The 26,795-nt window shown below is 40.8% G+C and overlaps 1 protein-coding gene across 1 annotated transcript in view; it reads right to left on the reverse strand.

Moving 5' to 3' along the window:
• Positions 1 to 26,795, reverse strand: part of IMMP2L (inner mitochondrial membrane peptidase subunit 2) — a 1,988,725-nt gene that overhangs the window by 1,003,049 nt on the left and 958,881 nt on the right. The window lies entirely within an intron of this gene.

Here is a 26,795-nt window from a genome sequence, read left to right on the forward strand (position 1 = left end):
GCAATAAGAGATGATCAAAACATTGTATATACTCTAAAATGGTATCAATTAAACATCAGCTCAGGGCACAAAAATAAACCTTACGGTCATAAAAATATATTTAAAACTTAGCCTTTAATAATATCCCAAAAAATATGAAAAAAGGGTCTGGATAGCTACAATGCATAAATAGACAACTATTCCATATTTATAAAGCGCAGTGGTATGATCTCACGAAATTAGAGCCTCCTTCATCCCAGTTGTAAAGATGTCAGCTTCACAAAGGAAAAAAGGATCCTTTTTCCCTTCTACATCAGACAATGGGAAATAGACAAAAAAGAAAACAAGGATGGAGTATTTTTTTGTTTTACATCTCCATGTCATGTCCTTGCATTGCTGCCACTCTAACAAGGGCAGTACCCTAGTATGGACCTATAGCTAAATTACCTATAGGGTTATGTAGCCTCCCCAATGCATTTCTCCCTCCATTCGGTTTATCTGGGGTTTTTTATTTTAACCCCTTCATGACCCAGCCTATTTTGACCTTAATGACCTGGCCATTTATGAGGTAATAACTCAGGAACTCTTCAACGGATCCTAGCAATTGTTTTTCCATGACATATTGGGCTTCATGCTAGTGGTATATTTAGGTCGATAATTTTTGTGTTTATTTGTGAAAAAAAATGGAAATTTGGTGAAAATTTTGAAAATTTTGCAATTTTCAAATTTTGAATTTTTATTCTGTTAAACGAGAGAGTTATGTGACACACAATAGTTAATAAATAACATTACCCACATGTATACTTTACATTAGCACAATTTTGTAAACAAAATTTTTTTTGCTAGGATGTTTTAAGGGTTAAAATTTGACCAGCGATTTCTCATTTTTACAACGAAATTTACAAAACCATTTTTTTTAGGGACCACCTCACATTTGAAGTCAGTTTGAGGGGTCTATATGGCTGAAAATACCCAAAAGTGACACCATTCTAAAAACTGCACCCCTCAAGGTACTCAAAACCACATTCAAGAAGTTTATTAACCCTTCAGGTGCTTTATAGCAGCAGAAGCAACATGGAAGAAAAAAATGAACATTTAACTTTTTAGTCACAAAAATGAGTTTTTAGCAAGAAAAAATTATTTTCCCAAGGGTAGAAAGAGAAACTGGACCACAAAAGTTATTGTACAATTTATCCTGAGTACGCTGATACCCCATATGTGGGGGGAACCACTGTTTGGGCGCACGACAGGGCTCGGACGGGAAGGAGCGCCATTTGACTTTTTCAATAAAAAATTGGTTTCAATCTTTAGCGGACACCATGTCATGTTTGGAGAGCCCCTGTGTGCCTAAATATTGGAGCTCCCCCACAAGTGACCCCATTTTGGAAACTAGACCCCCAATGATCTTATCTAGATGCATAGTGAGCACTTTGAACCCGGAGGTGCTTCACAAATTGATCCGTAAAAATGAAAAAGTCCTTTTTTTTCACAAAAAATGTCTTTTAGCCTCAATTTATTCATTTCCACAAAGGCAGCAGGATTAAATGGATCCTAAAATTTATTAGGCAATTTCTCCTGAGTACACTGAAACCTCACATGTGGGGGTAAACCACTGTTTAGGCTCACGGCAGGGCTCGGAAGGGAAGGAGTGCCATTTGACTTTTTGAATGAAAAATTAGCTCCAATCGTCACGTTTGGAGAGTCCCTGTGTGCCTAAACATTGGAGCTCCCCCACATGGGACCCCATTTTGGAAACTAGACCTCCCATGGAACTAATCTAGATGTGTATTGACCACTGTAAACCCCCAAGTGCTTCACAGAAGTTTAAAACGCAGAGCCATGAAAATGAAAAATAATTTTCCTTTCCTCAAAAAATATTTTTTAGCCCGCAATTTTTTATTTTCACAAGAGTAACGGGAGAAATTGGACCCAAAAAGTTGTTGCCCAGTTTGTCCTGAGTATGCTGGTACCCCATATGTGGGGGTAAACCATTGTTTGGGCGCACGTCAGGGCTCAGAAGGGAGGTAGCACCATTTGACTTTTTGAATGCAAGATTGGCTGGAATCAATAGTGGCGCCATGTTGCGTTTGGAGACCCCTGATGTGCCTAAACAGTGGAAACCCCTCAATTCTAACTCCAACACTAACCCCAACACACCCCTAACCCTAATCCCAACTCTAGCCACAACCCTAATCACAACCCTAACCCCAACACACCCCTAACCACAACCCTAACCCCAACACACCCCAAACCCTAATCCCAACCCTAACCCTAATCCCAAACCTAACCACAACTTTAACCCCAACACACCCCTAACCCTAACCCTAACCACAAGCCTAGTCCTAACCCTATTTCCAACCCTAGCCCAAATTCCAGCCCTAACTCTAATTCCAACCCTAACCCTAAGGCTATGTGCCATGTTGCGGATTCGTGTGAGATTTTTCCGCACCATTTTTTAAAAATCTGCAGGTAAAAGGCACTGCATTTTAACTGCGGATTTACCGCGGATTTCCAGTGTTTTTTTGTGCAGATTTCACCTGCGGATTCCTATTGACGAACCGGTGTAAAATGCTGTGGAATCCACACAAAGCATTGATATGCTGTGGAAAATACAAAGCAGAGTTTCCGCGCGGTATTTTCCGCACCATGGGCACAGCGGATTTGGTTTTCCATAGAAACCCCAAAGAAAAATGGATATTAGAGCTAAAAATGAACAATTTTATTGAAAGAACTATATTAAAACTAAATAAATAATACAAATAAGAACCAGAATAAAAGGGATGCAATGAAAAAACAGAAAGGCGACACTAGTGCCACACACGGACGTTATACTCAACTGAAGGGCAAGAGAATCAATTGTACTCATACCACGGGTGTATATATACACATATAAGTAGCATACATCAATAAATAGGGCAGTGCATAATACAAATAGGCAATAAAAAATTATGATGTAATATAAATAACCGGGCAAATGGTAACAATAATCAAAAGACAGATGCTCTCAGATAATGTACAGGTGCAGGGAGGTACTGAGTATAATTAGAAATACAGATAAAGAGCCTAATGCAAACTTAATATGGCAAGGTACCCCATATAGCTATGCTACCATTAATACATGGCCACAAATATTTAAGGGAGAATCCCATATATATAAAAGGGTTGAACCTGATTTATGCCTGCATAGCGGTGATAAGAGGCACGAAAGAGTTGTACCAACCTGCGGCCGTGCGTGGAAAGAGGGGCCCCCATAGGTTTACATGGTACTGTAAACCTGATGGAACACTGCCACGAATCCGCAGCAGCCAATCCGCTGCGGATCCGCAGCCAAATCCGCACTGTGTGCACATAGCCTAATTCTAGCCCTAACCCTAGTTCTAACCCTAGCCCTAACCCTAACCCTAGTTCTAACCCTAACCCTAGTGGAAAAATAAAAGTAAATATATTTTCTTTATTTTATTATTGTCCCTACCTATGGGGGTGATAAAGGGGAGGTTCATTAACTATATTTTTTATTTTGATCACTGTGATCGTGCATCTCCTCCTTTTGGCTGTGCTGAACATTTTCTATATAACTACTGTTAACCTATGACCGTGCACCTCCTCCTTTTGGCTGTGCTGAACATTTTCTATATAACTACTGTTAACCTATGACCGTGTACCTCCTCCTTTTGGCTGTGCTGAACATTTTCTATATAACTAAGGTTTTATCACAGTGATCAAAATGTACCTGGAACGAATCTGCCGGCCAGCAGATTCGGCGGGCGCACTGCGCATGCGCCCGCCATTTTGGAGGATGACTGTGCCCATGGAGAAGACGGGCGGACACCAGGAGGCTCGGTAAGTTTGAGGTGAGGGAATCGGAGCATGGGGTGGGATCGGAGCATGGGGGTGGGATCGGAGCATTGGGAGAGCGGACAGGAGGACTGGGGAGCGGACAGGACGACGGAGGGGAGCGGAGCACAGGACGGAGGACTGAGGAGGAGACTGGTGGTGGTGGGGGGGAGATCAGGGTTTCCAGCCATGGCTGATGATATTGCAGCATCGGCCATGGCTGGATTGTAATATTTCACCAGTTTTCATTGGTGAAATATTACAAATCACTCTGATTGGCTGTTGAAAGTGAAACAGTCAATCAGAGCGATCGTAGCCACAGGGGGGGGGGTGAAGCCACCCCCTTGGGCTGAATTACCACTCCCCCTGTCCCTGCAGATCGGGTGAAATTGGAGTTAACCCTTTCACCCGATTTGCAGGGACGTGATCCCTCCATGATGCCATATAGGCGTTACAGGTCGGATTGGCACCGACTTTCATGACGCCTACGTAGCGTCACAGGTCGGAAAGGGGTTAATAGCAATGCCCTCTAAAAGCCCCCTGCAGTGGCAGGTAAAGCCTAATAAAAGCAGACCAGTCAATCCGGCACCCCTGTCAGGAAAAAAAAGGAGACCCTATGATAAATCCTCTGAACAGTATATAGTATAATGTCTTCCACAGGGGCCTTCAGCAAGCCATTGGATGCTATAGTAAACTATCGACACAATCACAAGGGGGAATATAGGAGCTGATATGCACAAAAGCACTGATGCCATTTAAAAGAGACTGCCAGAGATTGAGCCAATAGGTGCTATTACAGGTAAATTGTGGCTATGTAACACAGTTGGCATCTGACATGTATGAGAGAGGAGTATTTGCCTGCACTCTATCTTAATACGACGTGCCAGTGAAATGAATCCTGTGGACCCCTAGCGCAAAAAATCAAGTAGTCACCGCACACTCTGTCTGGTACGTAATGCCCAAAAATGATTTAATCCAAAAAGTGATAACAGCACAAAGCACAGAGAATTTTGGGAGCGAAAGAAAAGTGATGTTTCGGCCTATCCCCGGCCTTAACAGATTTCCGCCAATCCCCGGCCTTAATCAGTGCATGGTGTAAAGTGGTTTGACTTAATGGAACACACAATAAATGTGTGTCTGGAGAAGCCCCAAATAAATAATAGAGGAACCAGGCTGTGGTCCTCAGGAAATCATATGCTGTAATGTGCTCAATGGTGGATTGGCGGCGCTCCCGTGCTCGGCCCCTCTGCAGCTTTATGGCTGATGTTTTGGTCACTTTTGAATGTTGGTTGTGCTTTCACACTCATGGTAGCATGAGACAGACTCTACAACCCGCACAAGTGGCTCAGGTAGTGCAGCTCATCCAGTATGGCACATCAATGTGAGCTGTGGCAAGAAAGTTTGCTGTGTCTGTCAGTGTAGTGTCCAGAGGCTGGAGGCGCTACCAGGAGACAGGCCAATACACCAGGAGACATGGAGGGGGCTGTAGGAAGACAACAACCAATCAGCAGGACCACTACCTCAGCCTTTGTGCAAGGAGAAACAGAAGGAGCACTGCCAGAGCCATGCAAAATGACCTCTAGCAGGCCACAAATGTGCATGTGTCTGCACAAATGGTTAGAAACCAACTCCATGAGGATGGTCTGAGTGCGCGACATCCACAAATGGGGGTTGTGCTCACAGCCCAACACCATGCAGGACGCTTGGCATTTGCCACAAAACACCAGGATTGACAAATTTGCCACTGCGCCCTGTGCTCTTCATAGATGAAAGCAGGTTCACACTGAGCACATGTGACAGACTTGACAGAGTCTAGAGACACTGTGGAGAGCGATCTGCTGCCTGTAACATCCTTCAGCGTGACCGGTTTGGCAGTGGGTCAGTAATGGTGTGGGGTGGCATTTCTTTGGAGGGCCACACAGCCCTCCATGTACTTGCCAGAGGTAGCCTGACTGCCATTAGGTACCGAGATGAGATCCTCAGACCCCTTGTGAGACCATATGCTGGTGCGGTTGGCCGTGGGTTCCTCCTAATGCCGGACAATGCCAGACCTCATGTGGCTGGAGTGTGTCAGCAGTTCCAGCAAGATGAAGGCAATGAAGCTATGGACTGGCCCGCCCTTCCCCAGACCTGAATCTGATTAAACACATCTGGGACATCATGTCTTGCACCATCCACTAACATCACCTTGCACCACAGATTGTCCAGGAGTTGGCGGATGCTTTAGTCCAGGTCTAAGAGGAGAAACCTCAAAATACCATCCACTGCCTCTTCTGGGCATGCACAACCATTGTAGGGAGGTCATACAGGCACGTGGAGGTCACACACTACTGAGCATCATTTCCTTGTCTTGAGGCATTTCCACTGATGTTGGATCAGCCTGTAACTTCATTTTCCACTTTGATTTTGAGCATCATTCTAAGTCCAGACCTCCGTGGGATATTAGTTGTGATTTACGTTGATAATTTTCAGGTTTTATTGTTCTCAACACATTCCACTATATAATGAATAAAGATTCACAACTGTAATATTTCATTCAGTGATATCTAGGATGTGGGATTTTAGTGTTCCCTTTATTTTTTTGAGCAGTGTCAATTTTTTACACTATTTACCATGACACAGATTAATTAAAAGCACTGAATGGTATGCTCTATACACATTAATATCTAAATGCAAACAGTTCAATATTTAGCTTCCATTTGTTGTGTTTTGTGAAAGAAAATGATGCGTTGGGATTTATTAGCTGTGTGTCTGCAAGATATGTGGATGAGAAAATTGAAATGTTGTCATCATGGGGCTCATAATTTCTCCGCAGCAAATAGTGTGTCATTCAGCTGCTGACAAAATAAACAAGATTTGGAGAATGAATATGGAAAAGTATTCCCAGGCTGACATAAGAAAGGGATCAACAGAGTTCAAAGAGGAAATCTAATTTAGCAGAGAGTGAGACTTGCAAACATATCATCTAAATTATTACTCCTGTAATTGCAAAAAACAGTCAAAAATTACATACTAAGCTGTAGAGGTGTCCCAATATTTAAAATAGTATCCCCAATTCATTACTTGTTTGTGTTCATGGGTAAATGTGATTGCACACCGTCTCATCTACAGAAAATAAATACTCTGAATATTTTGCAGCATTGTACACTTTGATTCTTTCCTAAAAGCAAAAACAAACCACTTGGATTTCCTTGTGTCCAACAGTCCATTTTATGGGAATACCTGTAGACATTAAAAGTAGAACTGTCTGAGCTGAAGGGGCTATTATGTTATTTCATTCAAATACAGTATAGAGGGCTCCAAAATAAAACAATTATGGAGGCTTGTCAGGATTTTCATAAAATACAATGGCACTATAAGTACTTATCACCGTAAAAAAAAACAAAGCCCAGGAACACTAAAAAAAATTTATTGACTTGTGAGAGTGCAGATGGGATGTCATGACAGTCAGGGGTCTACTGAAGACCCGCATGCCTGTCATGACCATACTTCTGTAAAAGTCAGTCCGTGCCTGGCATTCATAGGAGACTGTGATTTTTTTCAATACATAGCAATGCCATGGTATTGCTGAATATAGCAAAAGCAATAGGACAATAACAGATTCAAGTCCCCTAAAAGGATTACAAAATACAGTGAAAAGTTAAAAAAAATGTAAAACATGGAAAAAATAAAGAATTTAGAAGATTAAGTCCACTCCTTTTACCCCCATTAAAATGTAAGAAATAAAAAAATGAAAAAATACACATATGTGGTATCGTTTCATTCATAAAAGTCCAATCTATCAAAACCTGATCAGTAAATGTCGTAATGAGAAAATAATTCAAAACATCAAAACTTTCAGTGCATAGTGAGTTCTTCTAAAGGGGAAAAAAGTCTCTAATACCACCAACAGTATGTAAGCGACTAACCTATGAATTAATAATAAACTATTCAAAAAAAGCTTTAAAACATGACATAAGCAATCAAACAAACCAAAAGCACTCATCTGTTGGCAGCACTGTTATAGGTTTTGACTCTCAGCAGTACAAAATAAGGTTCTGATGTGGCTCGAGGGGATGTTTTACATCCTCATGAAAGGTACTAATGCTCCTTGAGGAGATCCAGGCAGCTTATGATCTTTAGCATAATGGGATGAAATATGCAAAGTAGCAATCTTGGAAAGATGTATCGTCCAGTCCAGATGACCGGAGAGAAAAATTCACCTAATAGGCTTGAAACATGATTCTGGTTTCAGACAAATCAGGGAAACCCATATCGATAATTTGTAGTGTTTAGACATCAGTATTATCAACATCATCATTACTTTTGAAAAGTATATAGAAAAAGAAGAATGGCTACAAACTTTTGACATATTGCTACTATTGGCTCTTAACCACTTGTCTTTGCAGCCAATTTTTGGTATTTTTGTATCGTCCCTCGTCTTCCAAGAGCCATTATTTTTCCGTTGACATAGCTTTAGATGAGCTTGTTTTAGCAGGACTAGTTGCAGTTTTCAATAACACCAAGAGCGGGGGAAAAATGCAAATGCCGCCATTGTTTTTGGGTTTTGCTCTTATGGCATTCATAGCAAATGACCTGCCAACATGATTCTCTAAATCAGTTGGATTGAAACAATACCAAACTTAAATAGATGTTTGAGATTGTTTTTTACTTCAGTGGTGAAATAAAAATACACATTATTGTAAAAATATATTTTTGCTAGTCTCACCATTCTCCAAGACCCATAATGATTATATTTTCCCAACAACAAAGTTGTGGGAGGACTTGATGTTTGCAGTGGTGATGTTTACTGTATAGATTAATTAATTTCATATTTTAATAGATTGATGATTATGAATGTTTTTATGATAATAACCCCTTTCTGACCTCGGACGGGATAGTATGTCTAAGGTCAGAACCCCCGCTTTGATGCGGGCTCTGGCAGTGACCTTCATATGCTTCTTACAAAACCACTCCTTAGTTGCCCTGGCAGTGTGCTTGGGATCATTATCATGCTGAAAGACCCATCCACGTTTCACCTTCAATGCCCTTGCTGATGGAAGGAGGTTTGCACTCAAAATCTCATGATTCATGGCCTCATTCATTCTTTCATGTACACAGATCAGTCGTCCTGGTCCCTTTGCAGAGAAACAGCCCTGTTGCCACACCCATGCTTCTCAGTAGGTATGGAGTTCTTTGGATGCAACTCAGCATTCAGTCTCCTCCAAATACGGCGAGTTTTGTTTCTACTTTGGATTCATCAAACCATATGACATTCTCCCAATACTCTTCTGGATAATCCAAATAATCTCTAGCAAACTTCAGACGGGCCCGGACATGTAGAGAGAGATCTTTCAATTGTGCTGAACAAAGTTATGTGGTTTTAAAGATAATTTGTCACCAGGTTGTTACCACCTAATCGGAGACCAGCATAATGTGGAAAGCAGCATAACGTGGCGAGCAGCATAATGTGGAGATCCGCATAATGAGGAGACCAGCATAACGTGGAGACCAGCATCACAGGGAAACAGAGGCCTCATCATTTTCTCACCTGTCTGTGGTCGAGTCAAAGACTCCTGATTGCACACACTTTCATTAATTAGGAGTATCTGACGAGTGGCCCACATCAGAAATCTTACTTAGGTCTCTCACTGGAGTAAAATTTCTTGTCTTGGGAATGCCATAGCTTATCATTAATTAAATGAACTGGGTCCTCAACCCCTGCCACGCCAATTTACTGCCCAGCTTTGCCCATGTTGGAGGTGCTGGGAAAAAAACAGGAGTGACAATGCCAATTGTTACAAAACTTTTGCTCAACTCCAAGTTTTTTGTTTTTTGTTTTTTTTTTGGAATGGCCAAACTGGAGTCCTGACCTCAACCCTTTCATAAGGCAGTACATGCAAGATATATCAGAAATATTTCTGAAGTTAAACACAATTTCAGTGAGGAATGCCCCAGAATTCTTCATTAAAACTGTACAAATCTTATTTGCAATTACAGGAAACATTTCGTGGGAGAGATTGCTGCTGACGAGGGATCTATAGGTTATTAAGGTCAAGGGATTCACTTACTTTTTCTACCTGCATTGAGGACGCTTAATCAATGGGCTAAATAAAAGACATGAACACTACAACTAAATGCTATAAGTTTAGTAAGATTGTGTCTGTCTATAATTGGGATTTAGATTGCTAATTGACCTATATTTTATTATTAATCAATGCAGAACTATAGGTAACTCCTATGAACTCACTTACTATTTTTTCAACTTGATTTATCAGTAAAAACCCTGCCTTGACTATATTGAACTATTCTTTTCAATGCACATTTACACGTTATATAGTATTGTACTCACTCTTGTGCGGTTGAGGTAGGCACAGGAAGCGGTATTGCTGAAAAGTCCAGGCAAGTTTATTTAAAGTTCATAAACCGCTCCAGATGGCAAAACAAAAGAGCCTTTTCTGGCACAAAGTTAAAACAGAAAGTAAAAAGTCCATACAACACACACAGCTGATCCGCCCGCACAGGATAGCGTCCGATTCTTTAGGCCTTAGCACAGACCAACACACAGGAGATCCACACATCTCCAGCTCCAGACCCTGAATGAGACACTCGGCCTCCATTTTATCTGCCAAACTGCGCCCCTGGGGTTGGGATAAGTGAGCAGTCATCCCCACCCATCTCTTATGTCTTATGACTGCTCATAAAACCCAACCCTGGAATGGCCCATTATCTCTCTCAGCACTATATGTGCTGGATCATGCTTCCAAGCTCACATCACCGCAGCTAGTAGCCGAGTTGACTCATATCTCCTCTCAAGGACTCATCCGGCAGCCACCTTACAACGTAAAGACACAGTCCATAGCAAATGTATGAAACTGTACAAGTGTACATTTGTATAAGACTGAGGCTTATTTTGGTGGAACAATTCAACCACGGTGTAAGCCTATCCTACAGTCATAGTCATTACATTTGACACCAACACAAATTTTGGTTTTCACAACGTCTGTTGCTTCAGTTTTCATTGTGGCAATTTGCTTATTATTTAATTATGAAAATGACCAGGTAAATTGGCAAAAATTGAAAAGTCATTCCTTGCCATGAAAATCAACAATCATAAAACCCCAAATTCTGCTGAATTTCAGCCCTGCCGCAAACTTACCTGCTCACATCCTTTCAGTGATCTTTTTAGGTGAGGAGAACGCGCTAATGAGAACAGGGCATCCAATATCACTCTGTCATTCTGATTGAATTGTAAAAGCAGACTCGTTGCTTTAAAGGGAATATGTCAGCAGGTTTATGCTATGTATTGTTTAGGAGCAGAGACCCTTATTACAGGGATGTGCCACTTACCAGGATGTGTTTTCTATTTCAATACAATGAGTATTTTATCAGCAGAAGATTTTCACTAGAAGGCTAGGTGTCTCATGCCTCCTAGTCCAGCCACATTCACATCACTGGTTAGCAGCTCTCTGTCACTACACAATTTACACAGAAAGCTGTGGTGCGTTTGGGATTATACATCTCAACATATTACCTCTACTAGATCTGCAGCAGAAGGGAACATATCTCTACTGCCTGCAGGATTCAGTGAGGTTATTAGATTATTGCACATCATCTGATTAATTATTCCAAGATAGGGAGATAGGGGCATTTATGCAATGACTTTCATTGGTTATGATACCACTGCTTGATACATATATATGAAATTATTGGCTATCTTCAGTATTCACCATTCAAAGTTTATGTTTTTGTGCTAGTTCTTTTTCATGAATACCCAGTAAAGATTATGTTTTCAAAGATCCTTAATTCAGTAAGAATGGCTTGATTAATGAGTTGTTTTGGGGAACTTACTTTATTAGTTTTCAGGGAAGATAAATTACACTGATTTGAAGAAAGTTCAGGGTACCCAAGAAAGGCCACAAAATGCCAAGACCAGATCCTTACGAGAATTCAGTTATGGGATCAGTTCAACACCATTGCATAGTTTGCTCAGGAATGGCAGCAGATATCAGGGCATCCGCATACACAGTGAGATGAATGCATTTGGAGGCGGGCATAGTGTCAAGAAGGTTAGCCAATTAGTCACTTGTCTTCAAAAAATATCAAGAACCATACATTCTGCAGAATGTACAGGGATTGGACTGCAATGGCCTGGTATAAAATTATATTGTTTGATGAATCCTCTTCAAACAAATTTTGACATCTGGAATAACGATTGAAAAAAAGTGAGAGCTACCATGAATCTTGTGTCATAACAGTAAAGCATCCTGACACCATTAACAAGAGGTTTCTTTATACCCAAGGGAGTGCGCTCACTCGTAATTAGTTTACCTAAGAACACAGCAATACACCATGTAAGCTAACTTCCTCCAATTCCAACTTCTCTCAATAGAGAAATTTAACGATGAACAATGTTTATTTCTGCAAGATGGGGCACCATGTCGCAAGGCAAAAGTGATAATGAACTGGCTCTTTGAACCAACCATTGAAATGCTGGATTCATGGCCAGGAAACTCCACAGATCTAAATCCTATTGAGAACCAATGGTTAAGTCTCAAAAAGTGGGCGAATAAATAAAAGCACAGAAATCATGATAAACTCCAAGTGCTTTTAAGACAACAGGTTCCCATCAGTCAGGTTGTAACCCAGAAGCTAATAACCAGCAAGCCTGGAAAAATTGAAGAAACATCACTGTAAATATTGAGTGTTTGCATTAATTTTATGTATTTGTCAATGAAAATATAAAAGACTATGAAATCCTTATAATTGTTCTTCAGCAACCATAGAAACAATGAACTAAATGATCTAAAAACAATTACATGAACTTAAGAGATAGATAGATAGATAGATAGATAGATAGATAGATAGAGAGATAGATAGAAACCAAGCAGTTGGGAAGGTGTATTTAAAAGATTGACGGCGCAGTGATGATCCGAGCACCTGTACTTGGTTTCAAAAGTAATTCTTTGCTGACAGATTCCTTTTAAAGCTAAAGAGACATGACCATAGCAACCATCAGATCCAGTTTCCAGGACTTGCAGCTAATAGCTTAGTTAGCCAAGCATTTGCCGCTATATGTTTACATGGCAGCTACTTAAATAAATTGCCATCCGTGGAAAAAAAAACAGCCAGAGTCTGACAAAATGGGAGTATTTCTCATTTTGGTTCATAGAAGAGGTGAAGAATGGCAGACCTCTTTTGTCTAGCATCCATATGCTCCAATAGGACAAATAGAAAGAGACTGTCTTCATGATACAAACTCTTTTGGATAAAAATAATGCAAAAGCTATGAAAGGGTTAAAAGCTGAGGTCTTCCATACACAAATAATTAACATGCATCTCTGGTCTGACAATCGCACAGTTGATCAGACTCGTGCCAACTCAAGGAGGCAGCACAAATAATCCATTGACATTTACAGAGGAATTATATTATGTAAGAACAACGCAGAAATATTTACCAAAATTATGTTTCCACATGAATAAAGCAAACAAGTGATCCCAACAACACATATTTAATTAATGGAAAATAACCAAAGTTCATATATTTCAAATAGTAACACTGTTCATTATCTAGAAGGATCCACAGTATTTATGTTACAAGCTCCTTTTTTACTGAACATGATTTCTATCTCTTATCGAAAGAGTTGTTTATTATGTTGCATTTGTCGCAATCATAAGATATTTATAATATCATGCATGAGACAAAGCATTTAACTGTCTTTCAGCCTGATATCTATAATATTCATGGGATATGCCATACATGTGGGGGGCCAGCTCTGAGATGCCCACTTATAGGACAAATAGGTTGCCTCAAGACTTGTTGGCCAGTAATTGTCATCAGGACGCCACTGTTTCTGTAACTCCCACAGAGTATGATGGAGAGCTGTGCACATTCATGTCCAGCTCTTTCTAGATTCTCCTACTTTTCTGCCTTTAGCAAACCTAACTTTTATGGATATTCTGTTAAAATCTTTTTATATACCTAAAAGTTGCATTGAATATGCAGTCTAAGTGGACCGCAACATGGTTAAGAGCAGGATAAACAGTCTTCTAGGAAAAGATTCAGTGCAACTTTACTTATATTCCTACTTATATTGGCTTGGGAGTCCAGTGGGGGGTTTAATCAGTGATTGACAATCATGAGTGCCTTACATGGGAGGGGATGTTATTCATTGACTACAGCTGCCAATTGTGATCCCTAAGATAAAATGAACAGCTATGAATCTCTTACTAAATAAGTTACTCCCCCTAGAAAGGTGTGAGTAGAGGGGCTGAGGACAACCCAGCCCCTCAGCCTGTGGGACCCTGCATGACATTGCCTCCTCCTCACCCAGCATGGATACTATGGGCTCAGCACTGGTTCCTGGAAACGTAGGATTGCTCTGCTGTCACTGCTGGGGATATTAGGAGTTCTGCCTCACTAGGGGAATGCTGGAGTCCTGGATGTGGGTATAGCTGGATTTATTCTCCCCATAGATCAGACAGTATTTTCAGAGGCAGGCTCTCTTTTATATCTATCAATCAACCTTAAAGGGGTTGTTGGGTCAAAACTATTAAGTCTGCAGTCACTCTGTGTGACTGCAGACCTATAAATCCCCACAGCACATGCACTGTGCACTGCGGGAGTTTGCTGGTTTCAGGCATGGGAAGGGAGGGCTTGTATAAGTTATACATACCCCGGTAAGTGAGCGCGGGCCTTGCTCCATACACTTGTGTTGAGCTAAGGCAGCGTCCCAACCAGTGGTGTGGATGGCCAGTGGGTGTGCCCCATTAGAGGGTGTGGCCTTGCTCCATACAGGTGTATGGAGAGTGAAACCACACCCTCTGACCAGGGATATGTATAAGACCGGGTTCACACTTGCAAGTGTGATGCGAGAAACTTGCGTGAGCCTCTCGCCTCATTACCCGGCACTGGCGCCAGTTCTTAGGACCGGAGTGTCCGACTGAATGTATTTCTATGCAGCCACACGCTCCGGTCCAGAGTGCTGGTGGCAGTGCCGGGTATTGATGCAAAACACTCAACGCGAGTTTCTCACATCACACTCGCAAGTGTGACCCCGGCCTTATACATACCCTCCATTCCAAGGTCTGAAACCGTCGAATCCCCACAGCACATAATGTGAGTGCTGGGGGGATTCATAAGTCTGCAGTCCCACAGAGTATGGTGGGTTTTTAAAAATAAAAAAGCCAAATAGTAGGGAGCATAAGGAATAAAATTAGTTGTAAAACATCACTAGTTTTCTCGTGCTGAAAACTCTCTTATAGGGCTTGACCAGGACTTTTACACTGACATTGATGGTTTATACTTAGGATAGGTCAACAATGTCTAATCATTGGGGAGTGCAACACCCGGCCCCAACACCGATCAACTATTCCCGATGCAAGGGGTGACTGCAACTGGTCACTTATGGATCTGCACAGCTCCTTTGATGGAATAGTTGCAGAGGCCAGGTACTGCACATACACCTCCAATTGATATTAATAGGTGGGAGATATGTAATACCAAGCAGCGACCACTTTACCATTGACGGTGCTGTGCAACTCCATAACTGAGCAGTTCTGGCTGCCACAGGGAACAGCTGTCGCCCCGATCAGACATTGATGACCTATCCTGAGGATAAGCCATGATTGTTAAAGTTCCTGTCAACCCCTTTAAGTATAAGTACACTAGTGTACCTTTGCTCCTATTAAACACATTTTGTGATACTTTAGAGATTTAGCTACAAACTTGATAACTCTTGAAATATAGCAGAATAAATATAACATAGGCTCATGGTGGCACATGTAAGATGTGCAGTAGCTGATATTTGTCATATGGGTATTGACTTATTTTGTCTTGTATAGTACAGTATAGAAAAACTATACACATGATTATTCACCTTATAATCTTATGATGTAGAATAAAGCGCTTTCTTGGATATACCATTAGTTATATTACGGCCCCTAACTAACCTCATAGGATTTCATTTTTAATATCCAAATGAATTAGTAGGTGAATGAAATGATGTCGACTATTAGCATATGACAGCTACAGTACTTTAAAAGACAATTGCAGTATTAGAGCTATATAAAATAATGTTATACCGGTTGAAAGAATTCTCTGGAAAGGCACAAATGTAAATTATTACACACTTTGAGCAGCAGTTTAACTTCATTAGATATTTTGAAACATTTATTCTGTCAGAAGATGTCTGATTCATTTCGCACTCACTGAGACCAGCCAGACAGTGGAAGCAGGATGAGATGGAACTTGTCACAAGCTCAGGAACCACTTTAGAACATTATTTGAAAATTGCTAACCCAAACGCAGCTCACTTGATTATGTGCCAGAATTTTATGGCGATCTTGAGGGTCATTTTATTATATTATATGCTGTAGTTCCTTCCCCAGACATACATTAATATTTAGGTGAGATATGAACTAATATAAATTTGTTGGACACCAGAATATAAAATTAAAAAATGGCACTTGGCTCAGAGTCCTTTAATTTAAGAAGATGCATTCTACTGTCACTGTAGTAGCCTTCAATAATTGGAGAGAAGCGGACTAAAAGGAAAGGAGCAAATTCCATAGCTATTAAGGGTTTTAAACTCATCCATTATTGATATTATGATTCCTCTACGTAGCATTATCATTTGACTTGGCATAATGGACAGAAGCAAAGTTAAAATTATATGTATTGCCATATACCAAGCATCCCACGTACAAACTGAAAAAACAAAATCAATTTATTTTTCACAGTGATCACTAAAGGAAAGACATTAGACTAGCGAACAGTGGCATATGTTTTATAAACTTGCAAGTAAGATTTAACCAAGATAGTTAAGGGATGGAAAATAATAAAAATATACAGTGGCTCTGTCCAAGGTCACATGGCAGCTGTGAAACAGAGGGGACTTTATATTCTGAGCACCTAGACTAAATCCTAAGGGAGCCCTGACTTTCACTCTTTAACACCAATACAGCAAGTTGGAGATATACAGGGACTTTGGTTTGAGTCCTCAGAGTAGCTGCTGGCCAGTGGACCTGGGTGGCAGGAATGGTCATGTAGCTTGGTCAGAACCAGGGAGTATGAATAGAGAGACAATTGTGAGGTAGAAGAACGGTCAGTAAACCCACCAAGCAACCGAGGGGGAAACAGAGGGGACTGGCTGAAGCATACATGTTGCTGGAAACTGTCTCTGATTTTTGTAGCATGGCTAGCCAGTGTAGAGGTGCGATGTGTATAGCGCATTCTGTCAGGCAAACAATCAGAGAGTAGGGAAGACTATTTAAGATCTAGGCTGCTGTGCTAATTTTGTCTGTTATAATGTGTTCACCCTAGTATCATATAAAAACTCTGTACCAGGTCATCATTATGTATTTGATGTCTGAATGCCCTTTGTTCGTGACTTATCTGTACATCCTTTGGATTGCATACCCTCTTTGTGACCTAGGCTATTTCAAGTTTTAATACTTTCTGCCACATTCTATAGCATTTTGGGTACTGTAAATTTTCGCTCCAACCTCAGCTCAGTATTTGTGTGTTTATGTATCATTTTTCACTTACCCTATTTTGGATGACTTCCAAATTGGAAAGTGTGCAGTTATTTTCTGCAGTATTCCTGCTAATATATATTTATAAAGTGTATAGCACCCAGTATGCTAAAACAAATTAGCAGAATAGGACAACAAATTTTAGCACCAGCGTCCCCTCAACATGTTTCACTGCGCTAGCGACGTCATCAGGGGATGGGACATAGGCTCTGTACTCTCTACTTAGCATTTTCTGGGTATTAAAATAGAGTAACCCTCCAAAAAATGACCAGCAAAAGCTAGGCGGGCTGATACTAATAGCCTAGGATGGGGCCATGGACATTTACCCCCTCCCAGACCAAAAACATCAGCTCTCAGCTGCCCCAGAAAAGGCAAATCCATAAGATGCATCAATTCTGGCACTTATACTTGCTCTTCCTACTTTCCCTGGTGCAGTGGCAAGTGGGGTGATAGTTGGGTGGGTTGATGTCACCTTTATATTGCCAGATGACGTCAAGTCCATAGGTTAGTAAAGGAGAGGCATCTGTAAGATGTCCCATTATTAACACCATATTGATATTGTATTAAAAAAACACAAACCCAGAATAAAGTCAGCGAGGTCTATGTGAAAAGTTCTAACAGAACTCGCGCTAATGTCAGTAATGTCAGTGAGTTATTGAATTCATTGGCTGTGAACTACCAGAAACTTTCTGATGGCACCATGAGCATAAGAGATTTCTCACGCTCGTGGTGACATCAGTGAGATGAAAGGAGTTCATGGCGAGATACTGATCTGAGCAAAAACACAATGCTGCTCAGAGTCTCTGCTGGACGGCAGGCTGTATACCGCAGCCACATCATGCAACAATTCAACCTGCCATCTACATGTAGCAGAGGTAGATGTGTCGCGGGACAAATGGATTATTATTTTCTAGGTAGACAGGTGAGGAATATGGTTGTTTACTATTTTTATTTTGTTACAGGAGGCTTCAGTGGATTGGGCATTGCGTTGTGGTGAGTATACGTATTTTAGCTAAACCTAGATCCATTAAAGGAGTTTGTGTCATTATTTCAATTTAAGGACTTCATTCTGGATGTGTGTTTTTTTATACAATATGACTATGGGGTTAGTAATAGGGGTGTCTTATAGTTGCCTCTCTATTACTACCCTCTGGGCTTGATGTCACTTGCCAATACAAAGGTGACCTCAACTACTTCAACTATCACCCCACATGCCACCACACCATGGAAAGTGGGAAGATCAAGGTTAAGTGCTACAACTGGTGCATCTTATGGATGTGCCATTTCTAGGGCGGCTGAGAGCTGATGTTTTTATTCTGGGAGATGGACAAAATCCACAGCGCCTTCTTAAGATATTAATATCGGCCTGCAGCTGCCTAGACTTTGCTGGTTATTAATCACAGGGGAACCCTATGTCATCTTTGTTTTGGGGTCCTACATTTAAATAACCAGGAAATGCTAAGTATACAGCTGTGAGGTGATGTCAACAGCATGGGAAAGCTCCATCGGTATTACCCCCTTCCCAGGCTATGAACATCTGCCTGCAGCTGTTAACTTTCCCTCCGCTGGTCAATAAAATTTAGATGATCCCATGCCATTTTTTTCTGAAAATTTATTCAGTAATAAAATAAACGCACAGTAAACTATCCAAGCACTGTACTAATTGCATATGTGATTGACATCTTCATTTCCAATTATTCATATGTATAAATCAATTTTGTCTGGTCACACTGTGATTTTACTGTATGCGGCAGATGGATTGCCAGCTTTTCAAAGGACATGGGTGTGTAAAAATCGGATGGCACTTGTATGTCCGAGTGCCCTGCAATTTTTTTTCACCTTGACTTGCATTAATGAGTCTTGTCTGAGATACAAAGACTATTACAGCATGTTGCGTTTCTTTTCTCATCCCAATCTGTGCTGAGAAAAAAATTGCAGATGAGCAGGTACTCATTGCTTAGCATTGGTCAAGAGTGCAATCAGATTTTTTTTTTATCAAATTTCACTCGTTTGTTTTTCTCACATATGAGTATGAGCCCTAATAGTGAAACACTGATGGTAAAATGTCACTTTGTCATAGGTTGGACATGCCAGCAATGACAGTTCATAATACTCTCTGTTATCTGTGAGTGTTATAGATCTTCAAAATACTCAATAAAATAACTATATTAGTAGCCACTTTGGCTTTGATTTCACAGTACAATTTGTTAAATGAAATGTTTGAGTACTAAGGATGCATAAAAACAAAAAACACATTTCTGAGGAATAGCTTTGACACCTGTGAAAAGTCTGTTTGTATGTTTAATGATAATAAATTCATATACTGTATAAAATCAATGAGTCTGTCAAAAGGCTTTATAGGGTAGCTTTAGCTATAAGTAGCGGTAAACAGAAGTGTTAAGAAATCCTCTTTATTGGAAATGAATGCCACATTTGATGGTACTGATCTCACACAGATACAGCACTGTAATGCTGACTGTTGTCCTCCCTGCAAGCAATGTTATTAGACAATCTTATTTTTCATCCCCAAGGCACCAGTTAAACTAAGAGGGTTAAAGTGATACAAGCAGTGCATGTTACCCTAACGCCTTTTACTATTATTTATTGCAGCAGAGATCAGGAAAGTGAAGTGGAATCAAATGGAAACATTTTATTTACACTTACTGAAAACAGCTCTAATAAATTCCATAGTTTTTCGTTAGAGTTATGGTCTGTAAAAGTAGAAAATCTGCAATTATTCAGAGATATTTGGTTTCAGGTTTACCTCCTGTAAATCTCATAGCTATTGATAAGCTGAGCTTCGGAAGAAACCAGTAATGTTACATTAATATTGGCTATTGGAACAAGGGAAATGAACGTGCCTTTCAAGGTTAAATATAAATGTGCATTACTTCCCCTGCCCCTACAAATTAAAGATGGTTATAGATGCAGAGTTTATTGTTAAGAATTTGAATTAAATAGCTATTGTTAATGAACAACACCACATAGGTGTTAGAAACTACTGTGTTGTAACTGTACCTTTGCAAAGCAGCAGTGCTAACCACTGAGCCACCATCCTGCCCTTACACTTTAACCCCTTCAAGACCTTGCCCTTTTTTGAAGTATTAGACCTGCTTCACCTTCCTTTTATCAGTGCAGGTCTTCCTTCCACTGTTTCTGCATGGGTTAGTTTGTTGTGTCTATCTCCTTGAGCTTGCCATCCTGAATGGTCTCAGCTGATCTGTGTAGGCCACTCTTCTCAGGTATATATGCTCTCCACTGGCACTTGGGAGTTGCTGGTAATAGATACAACTTTCTGGTTGGTGTTGAAGGAGTAGTCTGAATTAGTGGCAGTCAATTGGTGTTGTTTCAGGAGATATCTGTCTGGATTTAGTATTGTGTGTTATCTTAATTCTTTACCCATTTGGTTTGCCCCTTCTACTATTCCCTTGATTTCCACTAGGTTGTTTTGTGAGTGTATTTGTATGATTGTAGTTTTCTTTTACCATGGCTGTTTCCCCTGTCTGTCAGGTTTGTGTTATCCTATACACTTCTGTCCCATACCTCCCTGGGTGGGGGAAGAAACAGATAAGTGTTTACACAGAAGTATAGCAAAGTATGAGACCCCAACATCTCCACCATCAGGGGTAATCTGATGAGTAGGGATGGCCTAGGGTCCTCCAAGCCTGAGGGACATAGAAGGAGCCCATTGCCCTAGGAAATCCTGCTACAGTATCCTGACATTACTAAAGGGGTTTTCTGGAATTAGAAAAATATGGCTGCTTTTTTAAACCATGGCACACTTGTCTACTCGTTGTATTAGGAATTTCAGTTCATCCCCATTCACTAATTTAAGGCTACGTTCTCACAATGAGTCGTTGATAAATTTTTGATGTTGCAGATTTTCTTCAGCATTTAGGCTAGGGTCACATTGCGTTATGTGACCACATTTAACGGACTACGCTACACTGCGGCATAACGCGGTATAACGTAGTCCGTTAACGCCGCCATTGCCTGTAATGGCGAACGCATCGCTAGCGCACGCCCACATTGGGCGTGCGCTAGCGATGTGCCATCATTTGAGTGATGGACCACGAACGCTGCTTGCAGCATTCGCGGTCCGTTCCTCACTAGCACAGATCGGGGATCTGCGATAGCGGGATTGGCTAATGAGATCCCTTTTGGGACATTGCGTTAGCGCAGTCCGTAGCGCTATGCGCTAAATGGACTGCCCTAACGCAATGTGACCCTAGCCTTATTCACCAATTGGGTAAATTAGGTTACTTACATTTTTTCATTGCATTTTTAGAGCGTTTTTTACATAATTTTGTTAATACTGTGGTTTTTGTCTCTTTTTGGTATGTCATGTTTAAAATAAAGCTGCTTTATTTTTGATACTTCCAGATATTTGTCTTTGACAAAACTTTATTGATACAGTCGTGTGTGGATCACACTAAAAAGGAATATGTGTTTTTTCATTTTCGGATTTACCACATCTAACGCAATTCTATGTGGAAATTCTGCACATAATATTTCCATAAATCCCATCCACTTTGCTGGAACTGTAAAAACTCATCAAAGGAACTTAACTTAGTGAAGAAAAGTTTCAATAACACAACTCATAGCCAGGTTTAGTGCTGTATTTTGCAAAAAATAATGTTTTTCTAATCCTAGACAACGCCTTGAATACCGTCAACCATTGTTCTTGGGTACCACTTAGTAACTTAACTTCAAACCTGCAGCAAAATACCATTTGCTGCCAAAACCTTTGAGTAAACGATAATTGGACAAATAAATAAATAAAACAGATATTGCCAGGTCTACGCATTATATTGTGTCACATTTGCATAAGCACATTAATTAGTCTTCCTTTGTTTCCCTCCAAACACATATTAAAGTAACAGATGCAGCTGTCTTGATGCGAGATAAAATCTCTGTCCTTTATAATTCATGATGTCATTTTTGTCAGATGCAATTTTCAGTCATCATATTTCCAACAAAGAAAAATTCAATCTGCTGAGGGAAAAAAAAATCAAAAGTTCCTTACAGCTTTACCTTCATTAACTCATTTTCTGGTCAAAGCTATGATCCATAATGGTAGAAAATCTGCAATTATTCTGAGATATCTTAGGGGATGAAACATATTTCAGCAGGCGCATTCAGGGCAGTGATATTTGTAAAAAGCCAAAGGCTTAAATTACAAAATCAATTACATCTAGACATATGTTGAATGATTTTGCATTATTTGTCAGCAATACTTTAAAGCTTTGAAGTAGATTCATCAATGAACTATGCTTGTGGAAATTAAAGCCATATTATTACTTATGAAACAAATGGTCACGCTACTAATTTAAAGTCCTAAAGTTTTAAGTTACTATAAGCAAAACCTAAAAAAAGGTATAAAGTAATTTTTTTTTCAACTTACTGATTCACAATTATTGTTATTTCCTTAAGAATATATTCTTGTTTCTGTGAGTTAAACGAAATAAGTTGGGGAGGAGAACAGCACAACTTCATCAGGTGCATAGTGGCCACAGTGTTGTACTGCAGATCCACCCTGAATAATTTGAATAAGGCAGTACCCAGCAGTGGTCACTATTAGAGATAAGAGAATATTTCAATGATAGGTTCGCATTACGATCACCGAATATGCAATACACGCCAATTTATTCACAGAATGCCATTCAAGTCAATGAGAAGCAAAGACAAACAGCTTAAAACATCTCCAAAAGCTGTCAAAACACATAAAATGAGCACCAGACACCAGGAAAGTGGCCTTAATTCAACCACAGTACAAATTGCAGCATGGCAGCAATCAGCCAGGCATGAAGTATCGGGGTCTGGGCCAGCATTTATAACTTTCAATTGTAGAATGTAAGCCCGCAAGGCACCTCCATATTGGAGGAGAAGCCTTATAAAGAATGTGTCACCCAGCTATAGGCTGTGAATACCTTAGGTTGATATGGACAGTCAATTTAAGAGGGAGGGAGCATGTGCACTCCCTAAGAATAGTGCCCGGGCCTACAACTAAATCTTTAGGGACACTGACACATAGGGACGAGATGAGGAGGTGGTGTGTGAGTGGGAGAAACTAAATGTCCTGTCTGTTAAGTATAAGAAGATCCAACAAAGAGCAAGTCTGTAATGTCAACAGATCAGAAAGTCTGTAGCAAGAGGGAATGGTCCACTGTGTCAAAGGCAGATGCCAGGTCCAGGAGAAGGAGGAGGAAAAACTTGCATTGCCTTCATTTGGCGGTTAGTAGGTCATTGGTGACTTTAGTCAGGGAAGTTTCAGTAGAATGGTGCAGTCTAAAACCAGATTGTAAGCGGTCAAAGAGGGAGAAAGAGGAGAGGTAGGTGGACAGTTCAAATTGGATGTGTTGTTCCAATAGTTTGGAGGTATAGGAGATAAATGATATGGGGTGATAGCTAGACACAGAGGTTGGGTCAAGGTTGGGCTTTTTGAGGATGGGTGTGATCGAGGTATGTTTAACCCTTTATCAACCAGAGGTATCTTAGGTTTTGCATTTTAATTTTAGTTTTTGGTCAAAATGGCCATATGAGTGCTTGTTTTTGTGAGATGAGTTGTACTTTTGAACCACACCATTGGTTTTAGCATATCGTGTACTGGGAAAACAGGAAAAGAATTCCAAGTGTGGTGAAATTGCAAAAAAAAGTGCAATTCCACAATTGTTTTTTGTTTTGCTTTCTTACTAGGTTCACTAAATGCTAAAACTGACCTGCCATTATGATTGTCCAGGACATTATGAGTTCATAGACACCAAACATGTCTAGGTTTCTTAAAAGTAAGTGGTAAAAAAAAAACAATTCCAAAGTTAGCACCATTTTCCAATACCCATAGCATTTCCATTTTTTGTGATCTCGGGTTGGGTGAGGGCTTATTTTTTTTACGTGCTGAGCTGACATTTTTAAAGATATAATTTTGGTGCAGATACAATCTTTTGATCACCCGTTATTGCATTTTAATGCAATGTTGCGGCGCTCCAAAAAATTTAATTCTGGCATATTGACTTTTTTCTTGTTATGCCATTTAGTGATCGGGGTAATTCCTTTTTTGTATTGATAGATCGGACGATTCTGAACACACCGATACCAATTATGTGTATGTTTGATTTTTTTTATTGTTTTATTTTGAATGGGGCAAGAGGGGATGATTTCTACTTTTAGATTTTTTCAAAATATTTTTAAAAACTTTTTTTTTTTTAAACTTTTGGCATGCTTCATTTGTCTCCATGGGAGACTAGAAGCTGCCATAACCCTATTGCCACTGCTACATATAGGCGATGATCAGATCACCTGTATGTAGAAGAATTGCTGACTTGCTATGAGCGCCGACCACCAAGCGGCACTCATAGCAATCCGGCAGTGACAACCATAAAGGTATGCTGGAGACCTCTGGTTGTTATGCCAACCCATTGGCAACCGGCAGTCATGTAACACGGGCACCAATGGGCAGAATTTCCAGCGCGCTTGCCGGAAGCGCGTGTTAAATGCCGCTGTCAGAGTTTGACAGCAGCATTAAACGCATTAACAGCCGCAGGTGGATCGCAATTCCATCCGCGGTTGTTGCGGGCACATGTCAGCTTTTCAAAACAGCTGACATGTGCTAGAAAAGATGTGGCTCTCCACCGGAACCCACATCAAAGGAAGGGTGTCTGACATCGGCGTACTATTACGATGACGGAAAGGGGTTATATCAGGAGGCAAGACACCAGTTGTTAGTGACAGGTTGTAGAGGTGGGTTAGGCTTGGAATGAAGACTGTGGTAATGTTTGGAATGATGTGGGACATTATTGTGTCAAGTTCACAGGTAGTGAGGCAAAGTCTTCAGCTGATGAGAGGAGAGGGAGGGAGAGCTGGTGGACAGAGGAGAGAATTGAAAGTACTGAATTGCTGTTTAGGGTTGTGAGACAGGTATGATATTAGGGATGAGAAGTCAGCTTGTTTTGCTGCAGTGAGCAATTGTGAAGCATTTTTATATCTAATGTTACTGGATGGGCTATTCCACTCTCTTTGGCAGCCGTACAGAGGTACACTTTGTAGATGAAGGCCATAAAGAACATGTGCTACAGTAGATGGCAAATGCTGCATCAAGTGACCACTGCTCCTCTTCCTCCACCTTAACATCACACACAGTCCTCAGTGGTGGCACCCCAATTACCCTTGCTTTCCCCATGTCACAACTCTCCAACTGCAAAACTGACTGTTAGGAACCACAGATAGCTGCATCTGCAGATCTGTTCACACATTGAATGTCATGGGCATAGGAAGTGTACTTCAAAGATTCACAGAGTCAAGAGGAGGAAATCATCTGCACCAATGGTGAAATTGTTTGTTTGATCCAGGGCCGGACGAAATTGGGTCTGAGCATAATCCAAACCCTCGTCAACAGACGTTAACCCCGTTGGGTGAAGGTGATTCATTCGTGATGAGATTAAGATACTTGAGGCGCTCGTGGACTGTAGTGTGCTGTCAAGGCAAGAAGAGGAGGAGGGTGACTCTCAGTCCAAGAAGTGGGAAAACTGAGAGACTGAACAATGTAGTAGATCACACTTGGTGTCAACCCAGAGGCATGCAGCTGAATAGTTCAGCAGAGGAGGAGGAAGACGAGAGCATTATGTATGTCAAACAGAAATCAGTCCCAGGAGCGCTGAAGGAAACTCAGACAACATATGTCGTTTGCCACAACGCGTTTCAACGGTAAACACCGTCTTCTTACCGTTGAAACGCGTTGTGGCAAACGACATATGTTGTCTGAGTTTCCTTCAGCGCTCCTGGGACTGATTTCTGTTTGACACACATTCTTATCCTCCTTTGGAGGTATTCAGCTGGAGCTGCGGTGGTGCTCGACAACTCCCTTTCATCTCCCCTTCCCTGGGTCAATTCCTCTGCGCTCCCCTCTGACTGCTTTCACTTATCTTGAGAGCATTATGTAGGCAGAGTTATGCAATCACGACAACCAACGCATCCTGAGCCCCAATTCTGACAATGGACAGCAGTTTTCGTGGTTCTGCAGTTGCCTAGCTTGGGTCTTTTTTTCAGACCAGTAGACTAGCGGGCCTCACCAACTACCATCCACCCCATCAACCGTATCTTCTGATTCTTCCTTCTCCTTCACCATGGCAAGTGTTGTCACATAGGTCTCCAGCCACAGAACCTCCACTTGTTTACCCCCTACAGTTGGGGTGACTGGAAGCCTGTCAGCTGATATGGAAGTGGACGTGCCTGTTGTTTTTGACTGCTCTTACATACCAAGCACACCCTATCTTTCTTAATCCACCGTAACATTTCTACATGCACCTCTCTCACAGTCCAACAGCTTGTTGTGTTCACCCTACTCCACCCTGTGTCAGCACAGTAGCGAGCTCTCATTTGTGCAGTTGTGCTCACGTAAAAGATTCTTTCCTCCTAAACATGGCAAAGCTAAGAGCTTGAACTTCAGCATCTTTAATCCTTTAATCTACTAA

The sequence above is a fragment of the Ranitomeya imitator genome, chromosome 4 (genome assembly GCF_032444005.1).
Source record: "Ranitomeya imitator isolate aRanImi1 chromosome 4, aRanImi1.pri, whole genome shotgun sequence".
NCBI lineage: Eukaryota > Metazoa > Chordata > Amphibia > Anura > Dendrobatidae > Ranitomeya > Ranitomeya imitator.